This window comes from Mesocricetus auratus, unplaced genomic scaffold, assembly GCF_017639785.1.
Source record: "Mesocricetus auratus isolate SY011 unplaced genomic scaffold, BCM_Maur_2.0 Super-Scaffold_100013, whole genome shotgun sequence".
NCBI classification, from domain to species: Eukaryota; Metazoa; Chordata; class Mammalia; order Rodentia; family Cricetidae; genus Mesocricetus; species Mesocricetus auratus.
In genome coordinates, this window is record NW_024429196.1 from 52842491 (window position 1) to 52861968 (window position 19478).

General features: G+C 41.7%; 1 protein-coding gene across 2 annotated transcripts in view; it reads right to left on the reverse strand.

The window, feature by feature from the left end:
* Positions 1-12969, reverse strand: part of Exoc2 (exocyst complex component 2) — a 173890-nt gene extending 160921 nt beyond the window's left edge. For both annotated transcript variants that reach the window (XM_040755775.1, XM_005066420.4), the window contains exon 1: positions 12867-12969. The gene's annotated coding sequence lies outside the window, so the exon portion shown is untranslated. The remainder of the gene's footprint in view (positions 1-12866) is intronic.
* Positions 12970-19478: the final 6509 nt, after the last annotated feature.

The window sequence follows — 19478 nt, forward strand, 5'->3', positions numbered from 1 at the left end:
GTATGAATGTACATCTTTTGGGTATATGCCTAAGAGTGGAATATCTGGATCTTGTGGGAGACTGATTCCCATTTTTCTGAGAAATTTCCACACTGATTTCCAAAGTGGCTGTACGAGTTGGCACTCCCACCAGCAGTGGAGGAGTGTTCCTGTCTCTCCACATCCTCTCCAGTATAAACTGTCATTGGTGTTTTTGATTTTAGCCATTCTGACAGAAGTAAGATGGTATCCCAGAGTTGTTTTGATTTACATTTCCCTGATGGCTAAGGATGTTGAGCACTTTCTCAAGTGTCTCTCAGTCATTTTGAACTCCTCTATTAAGAATTCCCTATTTAGTTCTGTGTCCCACTTTTTAATTGGATCCTTTGGTGTTTTGGAGACTTGCTTCTTGAGTTCTTTGTAAATTTTGGAGATCAGCCCTCTGTCAGATGTGGGGTTAGTGAATATCTTTTCCCATTCTGTGGGCTGCCTCATTGTCTTGTTGACTGTGTCCTTTGCCTTACAAAAGTTTCTCAGTTTCAGGAGGTCCCATTTATTGTCAATCTCAGTGTCTGTGCTACTGCAGTTATGTTCAGGAAGCAGTCTCCTGTACCAATTCATTCAAGGGTACCTCCCACTTTCTCTTCTAACAGGTTCAGTGTGGCTAGATTTATGTTGAGGTCTTTGATCCATTTGGACTTAAGTTTTGTGCATAGCGATAGACATGGGTCTATCTGCAGTCTTCTACATGCTAGCATCCAATTATGCCAGCACCATTTGTTGAAGATGCTGTCTTTTTTCCAATGTATAGTTTTAGCTTCTTTGTCAAAAATCAAGTGTTCATAGGTGTGTGGGTTAGTATCAGGGTTTTCAATTTGACTCCATTGGTCTACCTATTTTTGTGCCAATACCAAGCTGTTTTCAGGACTATAGCTCTATAACAGAGCTTGAAATCAGGGATGGTGATGCCTCCAGAAGTTCCTTTATTGTACAGGACTGTTTTGGTTATTCTAGGTCTTTTGTTTTTCCATATAAAGTTTATTATTCTTCTTTTAAGGTCTGTGAAAAATTGTGCCCGTATTGTGATGGGGATTATGTTGAATCTGTAGATTGCTTTTGGCAAGATTGCCATTTCTACTATGTTAATTCTACCAATCCAAGAGCATGAGAGATCTTTCCACTTTCTGGTATCTTCTTTAATTTCTTTCTTAGACTCAAAGTTCTTGCTGTAAAAGTCTTTCATTTGTTTGGTTAGGGTTACCCCAAAATATTTTATGTTGTTTGGGGCTATTGTAAAGAGTGATGTTTCTCTCAATTCTTTCTTAGCCCATTTATCATCTATATATAGTAGGGCTACTGATGTTTTTGAGTTAACCTTGTATCCTGCCATTTTGCTGAAGGTGTTTATCAGCTGTAGGAGTTCTCTTGTAGAGTTTTTTGGGTCACTTATGTAAACTATCATATCATCTGCAAACAGTGAAAGTTTGACTTCTTCCTTTCCAATTTGTATCCCCTTGATCTCCTTTTCTTGTCTTATTGCTCTAGCTAGAACTTCAAGTACAATATTGAAGAGATATTATGTAGGTTAGGTTCTGGGGATTGAACTCTTTGATTTGTCAAAGTGCGTTTTCCCACTAAGCCATCTTGCCAATGCTAAATCAATAAATTTTCATAATAACAATCACCAGAAGCTACCACAGGAGTTTGCTAATTACATCTTACACTGCCAATCAATCATGACAGCTACTCTTGATCACCAATACATGCTACAGGGGGAAAAATGAGAAGGATTCCACTTAAGTGCCAAGATCTGAGCCAAGCAGTTCCTTTCCTGGGGCACAAAAGGTACAGAGATCAATATTCTCTTGTTTCTCTAAAGAATTACCTGAAAAACCAAAAATTCAAATTTGTAGGTCTAAATATTTTTCTTAATTACTTCATTGAAATGAATCCTACCATTTCACCAATCTGGATATTAGAAAAATCTGTTGTTCTCCCACCTGGTGAAACAAGCCTATAAGCCACTACTCAGGAGGCTGAAGCAGGAGGGCCACTCCAGGCCCATCTGGCTACAGGGAGAGTTCCAGGCTACCCTGAGCAACTTACTAAGAGCTTGTCTCCAAACAAAAAGCAAAAAGAGGACTGAGGACACAGCTCAGTGAGAGCCAGTGGTTTATTAAAGCTTGCCTGAGGATTCAGAAAGCAAAGTCAGCCACAAGCTATAGAAACCAGGCACACACCTTTAATTCCAGCAGTCAGAAGATAAGAGGTGGGGGTACACACCTTTAATCCTAGGATTAAGAGGTAAATGGATCTCTGTGAGTACAAGGCCACACAGATCTACACAAGATTGAATCAGTCTAAAAGAGAATAATAGCTCACACCTTTAATCCCAGGACTCTTGAGCGGTAGATAAGTCAGTATCCGGATTCAGTGAGGGGTTGGTTCTCTAGCCACACTGAGGAGAGACAGCAGTTTGAGATGTGGTGAAGAGCTCATGCATGGATTAGCCCTTTCAGCCTGAGCCAGAAGTGAGAGCTAGTGGCCAGCTGCTTTACTTCCCTGATCTTTAGCATGAACCCTAATATCTGTCTCTGGGTCTTTATCTTCATGTTACAGGAGCCCACTTGCTTAGCATAGATGAGAACCTAATATTTTTTTCAGTTTAAAACAGCCATACATGAAAGAGGAGGGGACAGTACTAACAATACATAAAATATAACAACTTTTCAGTTCTAAATCATGGAAAATCCAAATAGAAGTAGTAAGTTTTCTTGGGCTCAGGAATGAACCTGTCTTCCACAGAAGTGTGCCCGAACCACTGTCTCTATCTGCACTACAGACTTTTGTCTACCTCTCTTAAGACCTGGCCAGCTCCTAAGGATCACTCCCAGTGGCCCTTTTCCTGTCCGGTTCATTTCTTAATGGAGCAGCCCAGAAGCTCAACTAGAAACAGTGGGATTCAGCTAACCAAGGACCACCCTTTTTAGAGTCCCCTATCTGCAATCAATAAGCATTCGAAGCAGCAAAGCCCAAGGAAAGTTTAAAAGGCACCTGCTGTGGGTGGTAGGCAACTAAGAGACAGTGTACACCCATGGCATTTCTGTCACATGAAAGCCTAAAGCCATCATGTTCCCAAAACACAATTTCAGACTTAGCCATCATTTGTAGGTATTTTTTTCTTTCTACACAAAGAAAATTTTTATCCCTTAAATAAATGTCTCAGGTCATGACTAGTACTATTCATTTACTTTACCATAATTAACACAAACAACCAAAAAGTTCAGACCAAATAAACTCAAACACACAGAAAGAAGAATGGTAGGACCCACAAGATGGCTCAGTAGGTAAAGTAGCTTGCCCCCAAGTCTGACTAACAGTGCTTAGTTCCGGGACCCCATACAGTGAAAGGGGGTGACTACATGATGTCATCCCCTTGATCACTCTGCCCTACACTTGCCCATTTCTCCTGTGAGGTATGCTTAGGGAGTTATCTCAGCAGCATGGCCAGGATGGTCATAGGAATTCCTACTCCTCCATTTAGCTGGATCCCCAGGGAAGACTGCTTGGATGGCAAGGTTCCAAGAACAGAGGTCACCAACTGGCTCTTGTATAGGCTCCTCAGTCACAGCAGCAAAGACCTCAGATGGCAGAAGGAGAGAACAGACTCCCCATTCAATTGTCTCTGATCCTTATGCATGGACTGTGGCACATGAGCCTCCCCCACATAAATAAATAATGTAAAAGAGTGCATTTTGAAAAGAAAGTTAATTAGTTATAGTTAGAGGAATGAAAAATGTTAAAGGACTGATGATAAATTCAGGGTTTTCTTCTGGATTGAAGAAAATAGAATCAATGGTGATGGCCACCCAACTCTGAGAACATACTAACTGTGCTTAATAATTTTTGTTTTAGAGTAACAAACATCATTATCACCAAAACACACAATCCCAAGAAAGTTGAACACCAGAAGAAATATTAAGATGGTTGTATTTAAAAAAAGTTATAAAAGTATCCAACACTACTACATACTTGAAGTCTTCTGATTCTAGACATAGAAACTAAGAAGAGACATGTTCTCATGGAAAAGACAGAGGAGAAGGAAGGGGAGGCTTTCCCTTCTCCAGGATGCCAAATGAGTACTACAACTCAGGGTTAAAGGGGGAGGGGTGCAATGGGGTGCAGAATACAGGACCTCTCTGAAAAGATGCCCTTGGCCTAGACTTCCTTGTCCTCGGTGGACAAATTATCAACAAAGCAATCCCACTCCAGCAAGACTGCCAGAAGGACAGGAAAGAAAAGCTAAACAACCCACAAATCCCAAGGAATGTTAAAAAGTCTATAGCTATTTATTCAAATAACAATGCACTTGAGCACCTCAACAAAAATTTTCAGGAATAACACCAAGGAAATATTATTGAGATATTCATAATCCAAGCATTAGGAAAAAAGATACTGCCCTAGTGTATACTACAGTATAAAACAAAGATTCATTTGTCTCAACTTGTCAGGTATTTAAGATGAAATAAGGCAATATTCCCTGCTGACAAAACAACAGTAAACAGGCATGCCAAAAATCAATGGGCATTTGCACGGAAGGTCAAGGAATCAACCATCAGCTTAAATTGGTTTATGTTATTAAAATGGTTAAACATGACAGATGTCACCTAACTCCCAGATTCTTTTATATGACCACAGTTGGATTAATTCGATCCAAATTTTGAATTATAGCATTCCCAAATTCTAAAAATACATCAACTTTGTCGCTCTTTTACAGTTTCTGCTTTATTTGTCTAGCTCCATCTCAAAAGAAATTTCTTCAAGGCCATATATCTTGACATAGTGAAAGGAAATAATCAGCACTCAGCAGTGCCATTAACATTTCTGAGCCACAGGGGATTAAACAGGCAGATGCTGAGGAAAGTGCCTGTCTGAGAGGCCAGGGCAGTTCGGCCTGCAGTGCAGCTGTGAGAGATTGAAGCTGCTAGCCTTGCAGTCAAGCTTCGGAGGAACCCTGTGCACAATTCCAGCATCCGAAATAAATTAAAGTAAACAGTATTGCTCTCTCTCATCCACCCTGTTAGCAGCCTCTCCACGGAGCTGGAGACCACACACTCAGACCACACAGCGCCAGTCCAGCTCACTCGCACGCAACATCTACAAGCTGTCACTCTGCAGATGGGGGTGGGGGGCGGCTAGAGGGATGAAGAAAGGAGGAGGAATAGGTCCCTGCACAGACAGCTGGAGGGTGGTGTGGGCTTCGGGGGAGATGGGGAGGGTGGAATCCATAACCTTCCTTGAGAAAACAATCTGGTCGTGGCCCTGTGCAGTCTTGACCTGGACTCCCCCATACCAATTTAGTAGCTGATGAAGGATTAACAAAGCATCCATTTAACATCAATTAACCTCCTATCCATCACAGGTCAAAGAGGAAAAATCACTACTATAAAGCACTTCATTAAAATAAAGTCAAAAGGCCATCTTTTCTTATAATGTATAATATATAATTGCATTTTCTTTACAGATTGGTATTAGACAGGTTATACAGTGTATCTCTTCACCATTAATGACATACATTGAAGGGGTTTTGCAACAGGTACCGGGGGAAGTGTGTGTGTGTGTGTGTGTGTGTGTGTGTGTGTGTGTGTGTGTACATGCATGTATGTCACATGTGTATGTGAAATGTATGTAGGTGTGTGCAGGTGTGCTCACCCATGCATGCAAGTGTGGAGACCGGAGGTCAGTCAGATACCTCCTCCTATTGCTCTCCACCTTCCTGGCTTTTACAGTCTCTCCCACACTCCTAGGCTGTCTGCTGCCTCCAAGGATCTGCTTGTCTCCAAGAATAACAGATGTCAGGCTGTTACATGGGTGATGAGGATCCAGACTCAGGTCCCCATATTAACACAGCAAGCACCTGACCTACTAAGCCAGCTCCTCAGCTTGAAACCAGAAACTTTTGATTTTATAATTTCCCCTTATTGCACTGAGGCATAAACTTCATTTTCCAAAATATTTATTAGTAGAACAAAAGAAAGTAAATTGCTACTGCCTGTTATAGAATTTCAGGTTAAAAGTACATTTTAAAATTAACTGGTAGAAATAATATTAGGAAAAAGTCAGAAAATTAAATTATAACCAAGGAGTTCTAGGATCAAAAAAAACAAATAAAAATAGCCTCGCCCCCCCCCACCCAGGCCTCATGCAAAACTATAGTTAACAAAAACTAAAAATTAATTCTTGGGATGTCAGAAATTGTATGGTTCTCATGCAAAACCATAGTTAACAAAAACAAAAGCCAACTCAAACCCGAAAGCAGCCAGAGTCCAAATTGTACTGCAGCGGAGCCTGGTCAAAGACTCTGGGTCTCAGATGCTGTGCAAAAAGGCAGACTGAATGGGCCAAAGCTTCCTGCCTGGCCTTCCCTGCTCTCTCTAGAACACATTTCCTTCTTTACCTCCACAAACAAAAAGTAGCTGAAATACAGTACTCAGGGTTTTTAAATGAAAACATGACATTTTAGTTTATATTTTAGACTACTGGGGAGAATATAGTAATTAAGGTAACAAATGAATGGCACATGATTTTTTAAATTTATCTCATCTGTTTGTTCATAGACGACGACGGAAAAACGATTACCTCCTACTCCATTTGGACATGTGGAATTGGGGAAGAGAATGCACCTGAGGTGACCCGGAAGCAATAATGACCAGAACAAGAGAGAACACAGATGAAATTTGACAAGGCCTTCAATGTTCCTACATAACTCATTTTCCGTATAAACCTGGATTACCCAGCTATTCTCATAAAATAGCATGGACTCACCAGCAAGAACCACTCAGAATCTGCCTCCTTCCCCAGAACTAGCGCCACAGCTAAGCATCTTCCCACACTGCACAGCCAAAGCCTGAGGTCTAAAGGTGTCTGGCTGGTTTGCAACCCACTGCACACTGACAAACTGTCAGCAGTGAAGGGTGGCTTCACATAAAAACAGCACTAGTCACTCAAATATATTTTGCAAATTGTGCCCCATGTACACAACAACATGGAACAACATGTTGCTTAGATCCACATGGAACAATAAAACTTAATTCCGGAGATGTCAGAAATTGTATTTTTCAGAAAAAAAAAAGTTCAGGTGTCACCCCTAAAAGATAAATCACCTGCAAAAGACTGAAGAAGTCATTAGCAAATAAAACTACCTATTATGCCAATGAGACAATTTGGGTTCTAAAAGAAAAGATCACATGGAACCTCAACAGGTTGGATCCCCACATCCCAGGGATAAAGAGAAACTCGAGAGCCTGGTTCAATTAAAATACTCACAAAGGGCTTGTTGCGTCCCCAGCACTACAATGAACAGAAGCAACGTCAGAAAATCAGGAGGCCAACAAGACCATGGCTTTCAGAAGGGTCATGGCAGTGGGCAGCTGAACAGAAAAGGGATTTGTAAAAATATGGCTGGGAGGGGAAGAAAGAATACAGAAACAAATGAACAGCAAGATTCTAAGACATGGGGGGGGGGGCTGACTTCTTCCGGCAGGGGTCAGTCTTGTTGCTGCCTCTAAGCATACACACAGGCCAGGGCAAAGAGCCGAAATGTTAACTAGACAAGAATGACTGACAGTCAGGCCTAAGCAGATGAGCTCCCGGACCAGGTACAGACATGTGACTCTGTCCATACTGAAGAAGAAACTGTCTTGGTACAAGGGCCATGTGACTCTTCTCAGACAGTTCTATTTTTCAGGCAGCAAGACCACCTACAAAGAATAGATGTGAACGGATGAGCAGTTTGAAAAGCATGAAAAATGCTCAAACAGATTTTGCACAGATCAGAAAGTGTATGATAATCTAGAAGATTCCTTGATAGCCCAGTTAAAGGGTACCACTCCCTGCCTCCAGCCCTCAACAGCCTCTGCTTCCTCTGTACCTTGCAGCTGTTTGCTGCTCTTTGAGCCTCTTCATCTTTTAAATAGCCACACCTCTCCAAATAGTCCCTTAATTAAGTTTCAACTGAACCATCTGGCATGAATTCTGATTCCTGCAGCACCCCTACTTATATACACATACATCATGTCACTCACATGGGGCTCCCATTATGAAACTACAGCCAAATAACTCCAGCTATTTGTCTTGCTTTCTTTCTCAGTAAAATTATAATATAATGAATGTAATTATATAACTTCCAAAGTCACATCAAAAATGAAAAATGATCTTTATAAACTCAATGAATTCTAACATTTGGGAGGCAGAGGCAGGTGGGTCTCTGAGTTTGAGGCCAACCCTGTCAGTCCAGGTCAACCAGGGCTACGGTGATACACAATAAGACCTCAAAAGAGGGAGGGGGAGGGAGGGAGGGGGAAGAGAGAGAGAGAAGGGGGAATGGAGAGAAAGAAGGGAGGGAAATAAGGGAGGAAAAGAAGGAAGGAAACTATTAAAGCTTCCAGAAGAACCTGCTAGCAAAACAAGGGAGCACCTTCAACACTGTATACAATTCTGGGTACTTCTTAGAGCCACCCTGGACAGCCGACTTTCTCATCAGCTAAAATCTAGACCCTCCTTAGGTCCAAGAGAACAAATTGTACCCTAAAAATAAAAACAAAATGAATGCTCCACTTCAGTGGTAATTGCCACCAACACTATTGAGTTTAAGAATGTTCAGGAAGCTTTTTCAATGGTAAAATGTAGTTGTAGGGAGGGGGCTGTCTAACAAGTGAGTTCCAAACTCCATGCCTGACCAAAGGCACTCAGTAACCCAGAAAGAGAGCACCTGCCCATGGCTACTCACTGGTCACTCAGAGAAAGTCCAAGTTACACCCACATTCACAGGTCTTCCTTGGCACGCTCCCTTTCACTCTGTCCCACCAGACCCTTCCTTCCCCGAACACCCGTGACAACAGTCTGGTTCAAGCTATTTTTTGAGAGGGAAAAAAATGGCCCTTCTGAATCCAGGCTGCTGTCATTTTGAATGCCTATGTCATATGCTAGATTTGGGAGATGCAGGGATGACTGGAGCTACTGTTGACATTTCTTGATAATTACAGCCCCTAATACTAGGACTAAGACAAGGGCTAAATGATAATGTGATAACATGATTCACATGAGTGGAAATTTCAGTGAGAATCTAATTGGTGATGTTTCTTGCTGTTCTTGTTTGTCTATTTTGTTTATTTTTGCTTTGTAACAGGGTAACATTTGTAGCCCAGGCTGATCTCTTACTCAGTATCCTCCTGCATCAGCCTCCCCAGTACTGACAATACAGGAATACACCACTACACACGGCTGAGATAATCAAGTTTTATATAGTCACTGAATACACAAAAAAGGGAAATCAGCCAGGTGGTGGTGGCCCACACCTTTAATCCCAGATCTCTGTGAGTTCCAGGCCAGCCTGGACTACAGAGTGAGTTCCAAGACAGCCTCCAAAAACTACAGATCCCCTGCCCCCAAAAGGCCCAAAGATGTTGAGCAATGCAGCTGTTGTTATGCAGCTGGCTGGTGGTAGCACCAAGAGCAGTGAATGGTTGCTTTCACTCGTATACCAAAATACCTTTGACTCTAATGTCCAAACTTAGACCCAAAAAGCCTATATGTGTATTCACAACTTCAAAATTCACAATGTCTCTACAATTATTTCAAGTCTGTGTGTTTGTACCAATAGCGATTGTTACCCTAATCAACATAAATATACTGTATACTGTAGAGTGTTTGATTATAATGAACAGCCTCTATCATTTCAGCTCTGCAGGCAGTCCAGGGGTCCACAGACACACTTCCCAGAGTTTAAGATCATTCAACACTTTCTACAGTAATCAATTTCCCTCTCCAATCAATCTCAAAATCGCCTACGATTAACCTAAGTCTAAAACTCATCCACTGGATAAACATTTAAAAACACAGTATGCAGTAGGCACCACTAGGAACCTGGGCCCAATAAAGGTGAGGAAAGAAATGCCAAGTGTGGTGGTTGTGTCCTAGCACTGAGGAAACTGAGGTACAAGGATCACTTGATCCAAGGAGTTCAAGACCAGCCTGAGCACACAGTGAGACCATCTCAAGAGAAATAATAAAGTAAACCAGAAAATATGTGCAAAAGTAACTGAGAAACACATCTATCACTAGCATTTCCTGTGTGGTCAGATCCTGCTGTTGCTGCACACTTAGAGACTGTATTCAATACCAGCATGCAGATTCTTAAACTGTGGGTGGCAATCCCGTAAGTTAACATAGGGTCATGTAACTGAATGGTGAGGTAGCAAAAAGGAAAGGATAGGGGGCAAAATGAAAGTCTTCTGAACACACAGGATAAAAATAAATTCAAAAATCAAACCCATAGTGACTCCTAGGTGTTGCTAGCTAGCAGTAGCTAATCCACTTCATCAGCCTTCGTTCTGAACTTCTCTCTGTGCACAGACATAAAACCCAAGTGAAACACTTCAATTCAGAGTCAAATTACTGTGTTATGAATTGCAGTGTTTTCCATGTATGTTATTATTTGAACATAAAACATCCCTTGTGGGTTCAAATATTTGAACACTTTGTCCCTACCTCCTAACACTGCTCCAGGTAGTTCTGAAAGCTTTAGAATGAAGAGCCCTGTTGGGAAGAGTCGCTATGGGCAGGGACTTGAGTTTTTTGTTGTTATTGTTGTTGCTTTGTTTTTTGTTTATTTATTTTTAGAAACACTCTTATTTACATATCCATCTCCCCATTCCCTCTCTACCCTATCTTCCCATGCTTCCCACCGACCACCCCAACCCACCCACCACTCCCACTCCCGAGGGATGGTGAGACCCTCCATGGGGGATCATCAAAATCCATCACATCATCTGGGGGAGGGTCCAGGCCCTCCTTTCCTTATCTGGGCTGCAATAATAAGACCAAATGAACAAAGATGGAACTGAGATACCCACAGAAACAGTTGACCTGACCTAGTGAGAGCACACAGACCCTAGTCATAAAGCGGGGAACCAGCAATGGACCAAACCAAGCCCTTTGAATATGCTAGGAGGACAAGGCAGTCTATGGAACCTCTAACAGTGGAGCCATGGTTTATTCCTAGGTCACAAATGGACTTTGGGACTTGAGGTTTTAAAGCCCAGTCCCACATGCTGACTTCTGTCTGCTTCCTTTTCCACCAAGAGGTGAGGAGTCCCAGGCATAGTCCTGCTACCATGGAGCTGCCTTGCTGCCATGCTTTCCTCTCTGGCATGGGCTGTCTAACTCCAAACTGAAAGCCACAGTAAGCCCTTTCTCCCTAAAGTTGCTACTGGCAGGGATTTTGTTACAGGAATGAAAAAACTAACATTATATATACACCATGTTCCCCTCCTAAAGAAAGAAAACCTTCTGATTACAAAAAGCAAAGACTGGATATATTCTCCTACTGGCATCCCTCAAGCATGTAATCATCAAGAGAGAGTCTTTGACTCCTGTAGTGTCTGAATTTTGATCTGAAGAATTGCCGTTTGAATTGCTGATTTGGAGTTCTAAAATGACTTTTGCTTGGGAGTAAGGGCAAACTTCCAACAATTTCCAAAATGTTCCTACTTCTACCATTTTGTACTACATAGTTATGTAGAGCAATGCTCTCAGTATTGACTATTATAAAATTAAAATGTCAATCAATTCTGAAAAACACGGAAGAAGCTCAATGTCCTGTAAGTATCAAATACTTAACCAAGACTTAATTCTTTTTGTTTGTTTTTTGAGGTTTTGGTTGTGTTTGTTTTCGGTTTTTGAGAGAAGGTTTCTCTGTGTAACAGCCCCGGCTGTCCTGGATCTCTCTTTGTAGACCTGATTGACCTCAAACTCAGAGATCCACCTGCCTCTGCCTCCTCAGTGCTTGAATTAAAGGTGTACACCACTACACTGGGCTAAGAAAATTCTTTATGTAAAAAGAAATGAGTACATCCAGCTTTATGCTTTCATGTTTAATAAATGGAAAAATTATATGTATTCAAAAACTGTTTTAAAATAAAATTATTTGTGATTTATGGTTAGTGAATGCTTCATTGTCTACTTATTTTATATACTTATATAGGTAAGGTCATAGAAATTCTTTCAGAAGGTTTAAGTGGCAAAAATTGAAGACCCGAATTAGAATACTGCATTTACAAAATGTTTTTAATTTAATCTACGAGGTTATTTATCAACTTTTGAAAGGTAATAATTCAGAATGTCTGGTACAGGACATTAAATAATTGACAAGTAAAAAAAAGGTCACCTTCTAACGACTCCAAGAGCTGTCCCCAACAGATGAGGAAACATTTTGTTTCCCTACTTAAAAATACTGTCTACTGAGTCACACAAAGGAGAACATGTAAGCAGGGAGAGTACGCATCAGCGTTTTTACCTATACCTTGAGAATCCCTAATAGTTCACATTAAGTCAACCCTGTTTTGGCTTTCAGTCCCTTGTCACTGACTGACTCTGATACCAACCACGGGCCATCACATGCTAAGCTTTATAAACAAAGTCTTACTATGCATTAGTACAGTGACTCCGGTTGGCATTAGCTTTTCAGTACAGAGCACCAAATGGCCTAATGGAGGTGTGGCTGACTTAGAAACATTCACTTGGTGCTTTCAGTAGGTCGGCTCAGAGTCGTAAAGGCACCACTTAAGCTTCCCACTCGCATCACTGCGGAGGTCTTCAGCAGATTAAAAGCCGACCCGTCCACATCGCCGCTCCTCCCGGGATCCAGCCTGGCGGCCTGCGCGGAGGCGGACGCGCGGCGGGCAGAAGCCTTACTCGGCGTCTCATACACACCGCACCGCGATCCGAGCTCCTCGCCCCGCCTTCCCAGCTCGCCCAGATCCGACGGTCCCGAGCCGTGCGGCTCCCCGCCGGACCCGGGGAGTCCTCGGCAGGGACACAACACTTACCTCCAGCTTCCACTGCCTGCAGCCGCCGACCCGCCCCAGCACCGGCCACAGCAGCCAGGCGTAGGGCCGCACTTCCGCACGCTGCGAGCGCCGAGCGCGTCGATCCGCCGCCTAGCCGAGCGCCGAGCCCAGGATGGGCCGCCTTTTCCAGCAGGGAGGGGGGAAGGGAAGTGGTTGGGAGGACGGACAGAAGGGAAGTGGAAAGGGAGGGGCGAGAAGGAAAAGAAGTGGGTGAGGAGAGGAGGGAGAAGAGCCATTGGCGGAGAAAGGAGAAAAGGGAGGGGGGAAGCAGAAAGGAGGAAAGAGAAAGTGGAAGCGTGGGAAAAAGAAGGGAGGGACAAAGAAGGTACAGTGGGTTAGGTCACTGTAGATGCTGGGTACACAGCAGATCAGAGGTCAGCACCAGATCCCGAGGCAGACCCCAGTCAAAGGACTGCATCAAACTAGGAGTGCCTGCCATATTAAGGGACCCATAAAGTCAGAACTCTGGGGTCCCAAGAGCCTCAGAAGCAAATTGACTTGCAAACTCACAAGACCCCAAAATTATAGAAATGACTTCGATCTACAGCACAGAAGTCCTAAACTTTGAATGTGCCCTCCGGTGGGCTGGGCTCTGTAGTTCTGGAGATGGCCAGATGAAGAGAAGCAAGCATTCTCTGTGGCTTCCTCCATAGCAGTCCAGGCGACAAAGGACCGGAAGACAATGGAGGAGGCAGAGAACAGAGGTCTTCTTGGGGTTGTGGTGCCATAGCTGTGGAGAGAAATAGCTGCAGGGTGCTGGTCAAGAGTATCATTATGTAAAACCAACAGCAGTCTAAGCTATTACTTTTCAAATCCTTTCTGTGCTGAATCATGCACTTACTCAGTACATGTATGGAGGGGCTGTTGTACATATATAGAATATAGTGTGAGATAACATAGTAAGAGATGCAGTATGGCTTCACTTTTCTCTCGTTCTTGTGGGAACCAGAACGAGAGACTTGGCAGCAAAGGTCCTAAGGAAATACTGTAAGAAATGTCTGGCAGCCATGCATCCTTTCACAGTGAAACCAAACTCTTTGAGGCTTAGAGACACACCATTTCTCAGGTTAGGTTGTCCTGCCATCAAAGCCAAAATGCTGGGTCTTGAGAACTCACAGATTTTTCCTGGATCAAAAAAAATAATAATAAATATGCCATACTACTGAAACAAAAACACTCAGAAGAGGAAAGGAACCCTTTTGTTATTATAAAGAACACTAGTACAATTTTCTTTCCTCTCCCCCCCCCCTCAAGTTTCTGCTCCTAACTCTAAGCCAACTAGCAAACAGTGCAGAGGTTGCCAGAAAATAAAATCGTTAAACCTAAAATTGCAATAGTAGCTGCTGGGGCAATTATAAATCATTGTATAGGTTTATGTTTTCAACACTGTTTCAGATTTCATTAGAACTGAAAAGAAAGACTTTGACTCACTCCTCCCTGTTCTCTCCAAAGCAATCTTTGGAAACACTGGTAGACTCTGCTCTGCTCCTTGGAAGATTCATGTGTCTGTTTTGCCTTACATCAACACCTTAAATACTCAGTACTGCATGGCATGTTGGTTTAAAGGGCCCATAATTAGCATGGAACCTAGCCCTCAACACAGCTGTTAATGTGCCATCTCTTCATGCTCCTTTTTAGCAGAAGCTAATGATCAAGTCATTTAACTCACAGATTCCAAGGTCCTAGCTGGAGCATTCCTGCCTTATTTATTGTCATAGTATGCATTACAGAGACCCACTATGACAGTTATTCGGTCCATCAGGCTGACCATTCAAAGACCAGTAGCCATAGCCTGTCAACAGAGTACTGTCTCTTTGCTTACTTTTTTGTTTTACCCCTGAACATCTTGAAGTAAGGGATTTTGTGCGCTTCACCCTAGATAAATACCTGTTGGATGAAAAGCTGAAGTTCAAGTGTTTGTTATGGTAACACCAGAGTTGTGGGGGAGAGACCTGTTTCAAGTCATCTGCTTAAAAATATACTAAAGGGCCATGCAAAAGGGCAGGGGAGGGAGACAATATTTGATAAATAAATCCTGACAGTATAGTGATGGCTGACATGCTTTAGAAAATACCACCAGCTTTGACATTCTTCATGTTTAAAGCTACAGAGAGGATTTGAAATCCTGCAAGGTTGACACAATACCAAGCAGTTGTAGCAATTCCTTAGTTCTTGGTTTAGGAAACCCATTGACTCATATTCCTTTTACCTTCATTTTAACTATTGTGTGTGCCTAGCAAATGCCGTGGTGTGAACTTAGCCATATTCATTTCTCATTGACTTTAGATCTCTGTGTGAAAAGTCCTCAACATAGTCATATGTCTCTGATCAATTTTACAGTGAAATGGAGCCCTGTGGGCTTTTACTTGCTTGAAATTTGCATATTTCTATTTGAAAATTGTAAATAAACTTGGCTCTAAAGAAGAGGCATGGTGTTACTGTTACCCCAACCATATGGCTCTTACTGCCATCCAGTGCGATAGTGCAGATGTGCTGAACACCTGTGTTTACATCTGGGTGTCTCTGGCGGTAGGTTATGTCCGTAGGTGGTCCAAGAGGGAATGAAGAAATTGAGGAAGGGCTTCCCTGCCAAAGATATATTAGAGTCGCATAGCCTGGGGGGGGGAGGAAGAAATGAGTCAGAATGTGGAAAGGGCTGAGTTAGCATCCTATATGGGTGCTCTCCAATCCCTGCTCAGTCCCCAGAGAGCAGAAATAACCAAATTCTATGATTATATGAGAATAGGAATTAAGGTTTCTTTGTGTCCTAACAGGGGAGTTTTTCCTAAATGTATGAAACCATTTTAATTACTTTTAATTTTTCTTATTGTGTCATTTTTTGTTGTTTTGAAAGAGTTGCCCAGACTGACTTTGAAATTCTCTTACCTTTGCCTCCCAAGTGGTGGGATTATAAGGATGTCCTGGCACACCCAGCTTTTAACTTAGTTTAGATTGCTAGCTAGGAGTAGGTAACTCTGAGTGTGCGTGTGTGTGAGTGTGCGTGTGTGTGAGTGTGTGTGTGAGTGTGTGTGCGTGTGTGTGAGTGTGAGTGTGTGTGCGTGTGTGTGTGAGTGTGTGTGTGCGTGTGTGTGTGTGAGTGTGTGTGAGTGTGTGTGAGTGTGTGTGTGTGCGTGTGTGTGTGCGCGTGTGTGTGTGATACTAAGTATTTTGGATTTTTTCTACTTGGAGACAAGTATACCTGATGCAGTTGGAACAAAATAAATTTTCACTTTGTCAGCAATGTCCATGGCCATAGGACTGGCATAGAAAATGGCAACATATTCTAGTTTACCCGTGGATGTGGTAGCATCCTGTGAAGATGCAGGTTCTGGGCAGAATTACTGGCTTGCTGCCAAGGTCTATTCTGGTACTGGGACAAGAAGGATCAGCTGTGGTATCATGCTGTGTAGAGACTTGAGTCTTGCTACCCTCCTTTAGGAAGGTTCCCCACTGTTCAGAGTGTCAGCTTGCATACAATTTGCCAATTTGTCTTCAGATCCTGATTTTAAAATTCCAATATGACAAAAATGCTATCCCCACCCTTTCAATCCAGGTTTCCCTCAGGAAGACTCAGAAGCGTGTCTCTCACAGAGTCTGACCTGGGGTTCTCAAGGCACTGACAGGACAACAGCATTGATTGCTACTAGGCACATGAGAAACTATGTGAAGAGGTAGCTGTGTCTTGAGCACTTGGGATGTCTTCATCCTCAAGCATCTATCCTGCAGATCAGGAAGTAGCCCATTGTCCGCATGTTTTTATATTTCTGGGGTCCTAAGACATAAGGAGCACATGCACAAACACACACTGGGGAATGCCTCCACCCCGCATATGCTTTCCTGTTTTGTCAAGAGAAACTTTTGTTCTCCCTGACTGCACCCTTGTAACAAAGACATTAGACTGTGGAGTTGTGAAGTAGTTCATTTTTCACTCCTAGAAAAAACCACTTCAAAATGTTCAACAGCAAATCACCATACGAAACAAAAATGTCCATAGCCCTGAAAGAATCTACAACTAACTATAGCACTGTTGATTAAAAGGAAATTATATTGAAAATCCAAAACCCACATTCTGGTTCCTACATGATGTGACCCCTGAGTCTTTGCCCTCTGGAAATTTCTAGTTATCTCGTTTTTTAAATTAGATGGTTGAATAGGAGAGAGCCTGAAGTGCTGTAAACCTGGAAATCTCACAAGTCGGTTTCAGCAACAACCCTCTGAAGGAGTGTTGGCAGAGCTTCAAGACCCTCTCATCTGGCACCTCTGTCTGGCCATCTGGGTGGAATGGGGCATATGGGTGATGTTAGTGCAGTTTTCCAAATAATTCTTTATACCATGGGAGTGGATCACACTAATTACTCTGCTGTTCAACTGAAGGGTGGGGTCCCCCAGAGGCTTTGTTTTGTGACTAGATTACCTATAATACAATCCACTTGAAGCAGAACTTCGAGGAGGCGCTCTCCGCCTCTCTGTTTCTACAGTCCTTTGTTCCCTGGTCCTCAGTCATGTCCACACCTCCCTGTTAACCTCCCACCCTGTAAATAATTACTGTGCTAAGGTACAATCATCTAAAGGTATTTCACGGGCTAAGTGTGAAGTAAAGTAATAAAAACAAAACAATATAACGATAAATATGTGGGCTGTGTTTTCAATTTTTCATTTTTATTGAATTTCTGCTTTTTCCATTAAGCAATTCTTCCTATGCTTGACCACATTCTTCAGACCCTAGATGTATGGGTTATGTTTTTTATGTTTTCTTTCTATTTAGTGTGATGCATACCCATCCTACTAACAAATTAGAAATTTAGATGAATGCATTGACATGTATGGTATGCTTCCTTCAGATAAACAATAGCTTTCCTGACCCCAAGAGTATGTAAGGATTCTTATAAAGATTTTGTTTAAGAAAAAAGATAATTAAAAATATACATCTGCAAATGATATACCTTGATAGCTGATAAACCTTTGAAAACTTCATTTTAGGTAAACAAAAAAATGTCAGTGATGGCTATTTGCTCCATGGTGTCACTTTGTGCTTTAGATCTGTTTAAAAACAATCCTTATTGCTGCTAACTGACTCCTATTTGAAACTATGCATTTGTTAAAAACACATTCAGAAGGAAGTTTTATTTTTTTTTCGGAAAATCAGTTTTGAACGGAAATTTCTAGACCTTGGTTACAGTCATGGTTTGCTTTAAAGTGCTAATCCTTTTCAACTGCCTAACAGAAAAATGACTAGCCATGGTGTAACAAGTTACCATGTTGATCAATATCCAGGAAAAAAAAAGAAGCATGCAGCTTCTTAGGCACTTGCTTTACATAAATAGGCTAATAACCACTAACTCTAAATTTGGCAGAGATTCTTCCAGTAAATATCATCTCAAGCCAGAAACTCTATAAGTCAAGTAGAATATGAGTCAAAGGCAAAAAAGGGACTCAGTGTAGTGCTCTATCTGTCCTTCCTCCAAATGGGTCTGGGCATGTTTTTTAAGAGAAATAAAATGCCAAGTAATTCTCAAAGTATTTGGGTTGTTTTGCAGCCTGAGATGAGTCAGGACCCCACATCACTGAGACAGGAGGACCTTTAACATATTTAGTTGATGTTTATACTTTCAGAATTTCCACAGTGTTTTCCTTAAAGATTCATGACACAATAATCTTTCCCTTTAAAGGTGTCTAAGAAATCTGCTTCTAGATAATTCTAGCAGAAGTTCCAGTATGATTTTATCCCCTTCCCCAAAATTTTCCTACACAAAATGTAAACTTTCCAGTCCTTAATTCTAAGAGATATTCAGTGTGTGTACATTGCAACAGTCCAAATCAAACTCTTTTCAGTTCCAAGAAATATTGATCGAGACCTCTTATATGTATGATATTGTTCATTTTCTGTACATCAGCTCTTATTTTCTATACATTAAGCCAATATGCCATCAAAACAGATAACTATAAATAATAACTGTAATAGTTTCCCATAACACAATCATGAGTATCAGAAGGTAGAGAAAATAAATGAAAAATATTGTCTCATCTATGTATTTATTTATGATCAGATTTTGTTGTTTGGTCAGTGTTTACAATTGGAGCTGACTGATAAAAACCAGCTTGCCTTATAAAAGATTTTAGAGAAATACTTAACAACTAAGGTAACATCCATTGAAACACTAAAGATTCTGCTCATTTTTTAGATATGTTAGAATCAACAAATTTTGTGTGGGACCAAATAAAGTATCATACTGTTGGTTAAGTTCAAATGACAGCTTGATTACATAAGAGGGATTTGTGGGTGGGAACAATTGTACACCCAAAGCTACTGCCACAGTTACTCTCTTTACAATGGATGTCTTACTACTTTAAAACATTGAATGTCCCATAGCCATCGGTCTTCAAGATTTTTTTGTTTGTTTGTTTGTTTCGAACAGGTTTTGGAGGCTGTCCTGGAGCTCGCTCTGTAGACCAGGCTGGCCTCAAACTCACAGAGATCTGCCTGCCTCTGCCTCCCTAGTGCTGGGATTAAAGGCATATGCCACCAAAGCCCAGCTGGTTTTCAAATTTTTTAAGGTAGATTTATTCACATTGGGATATAATAACTCACAT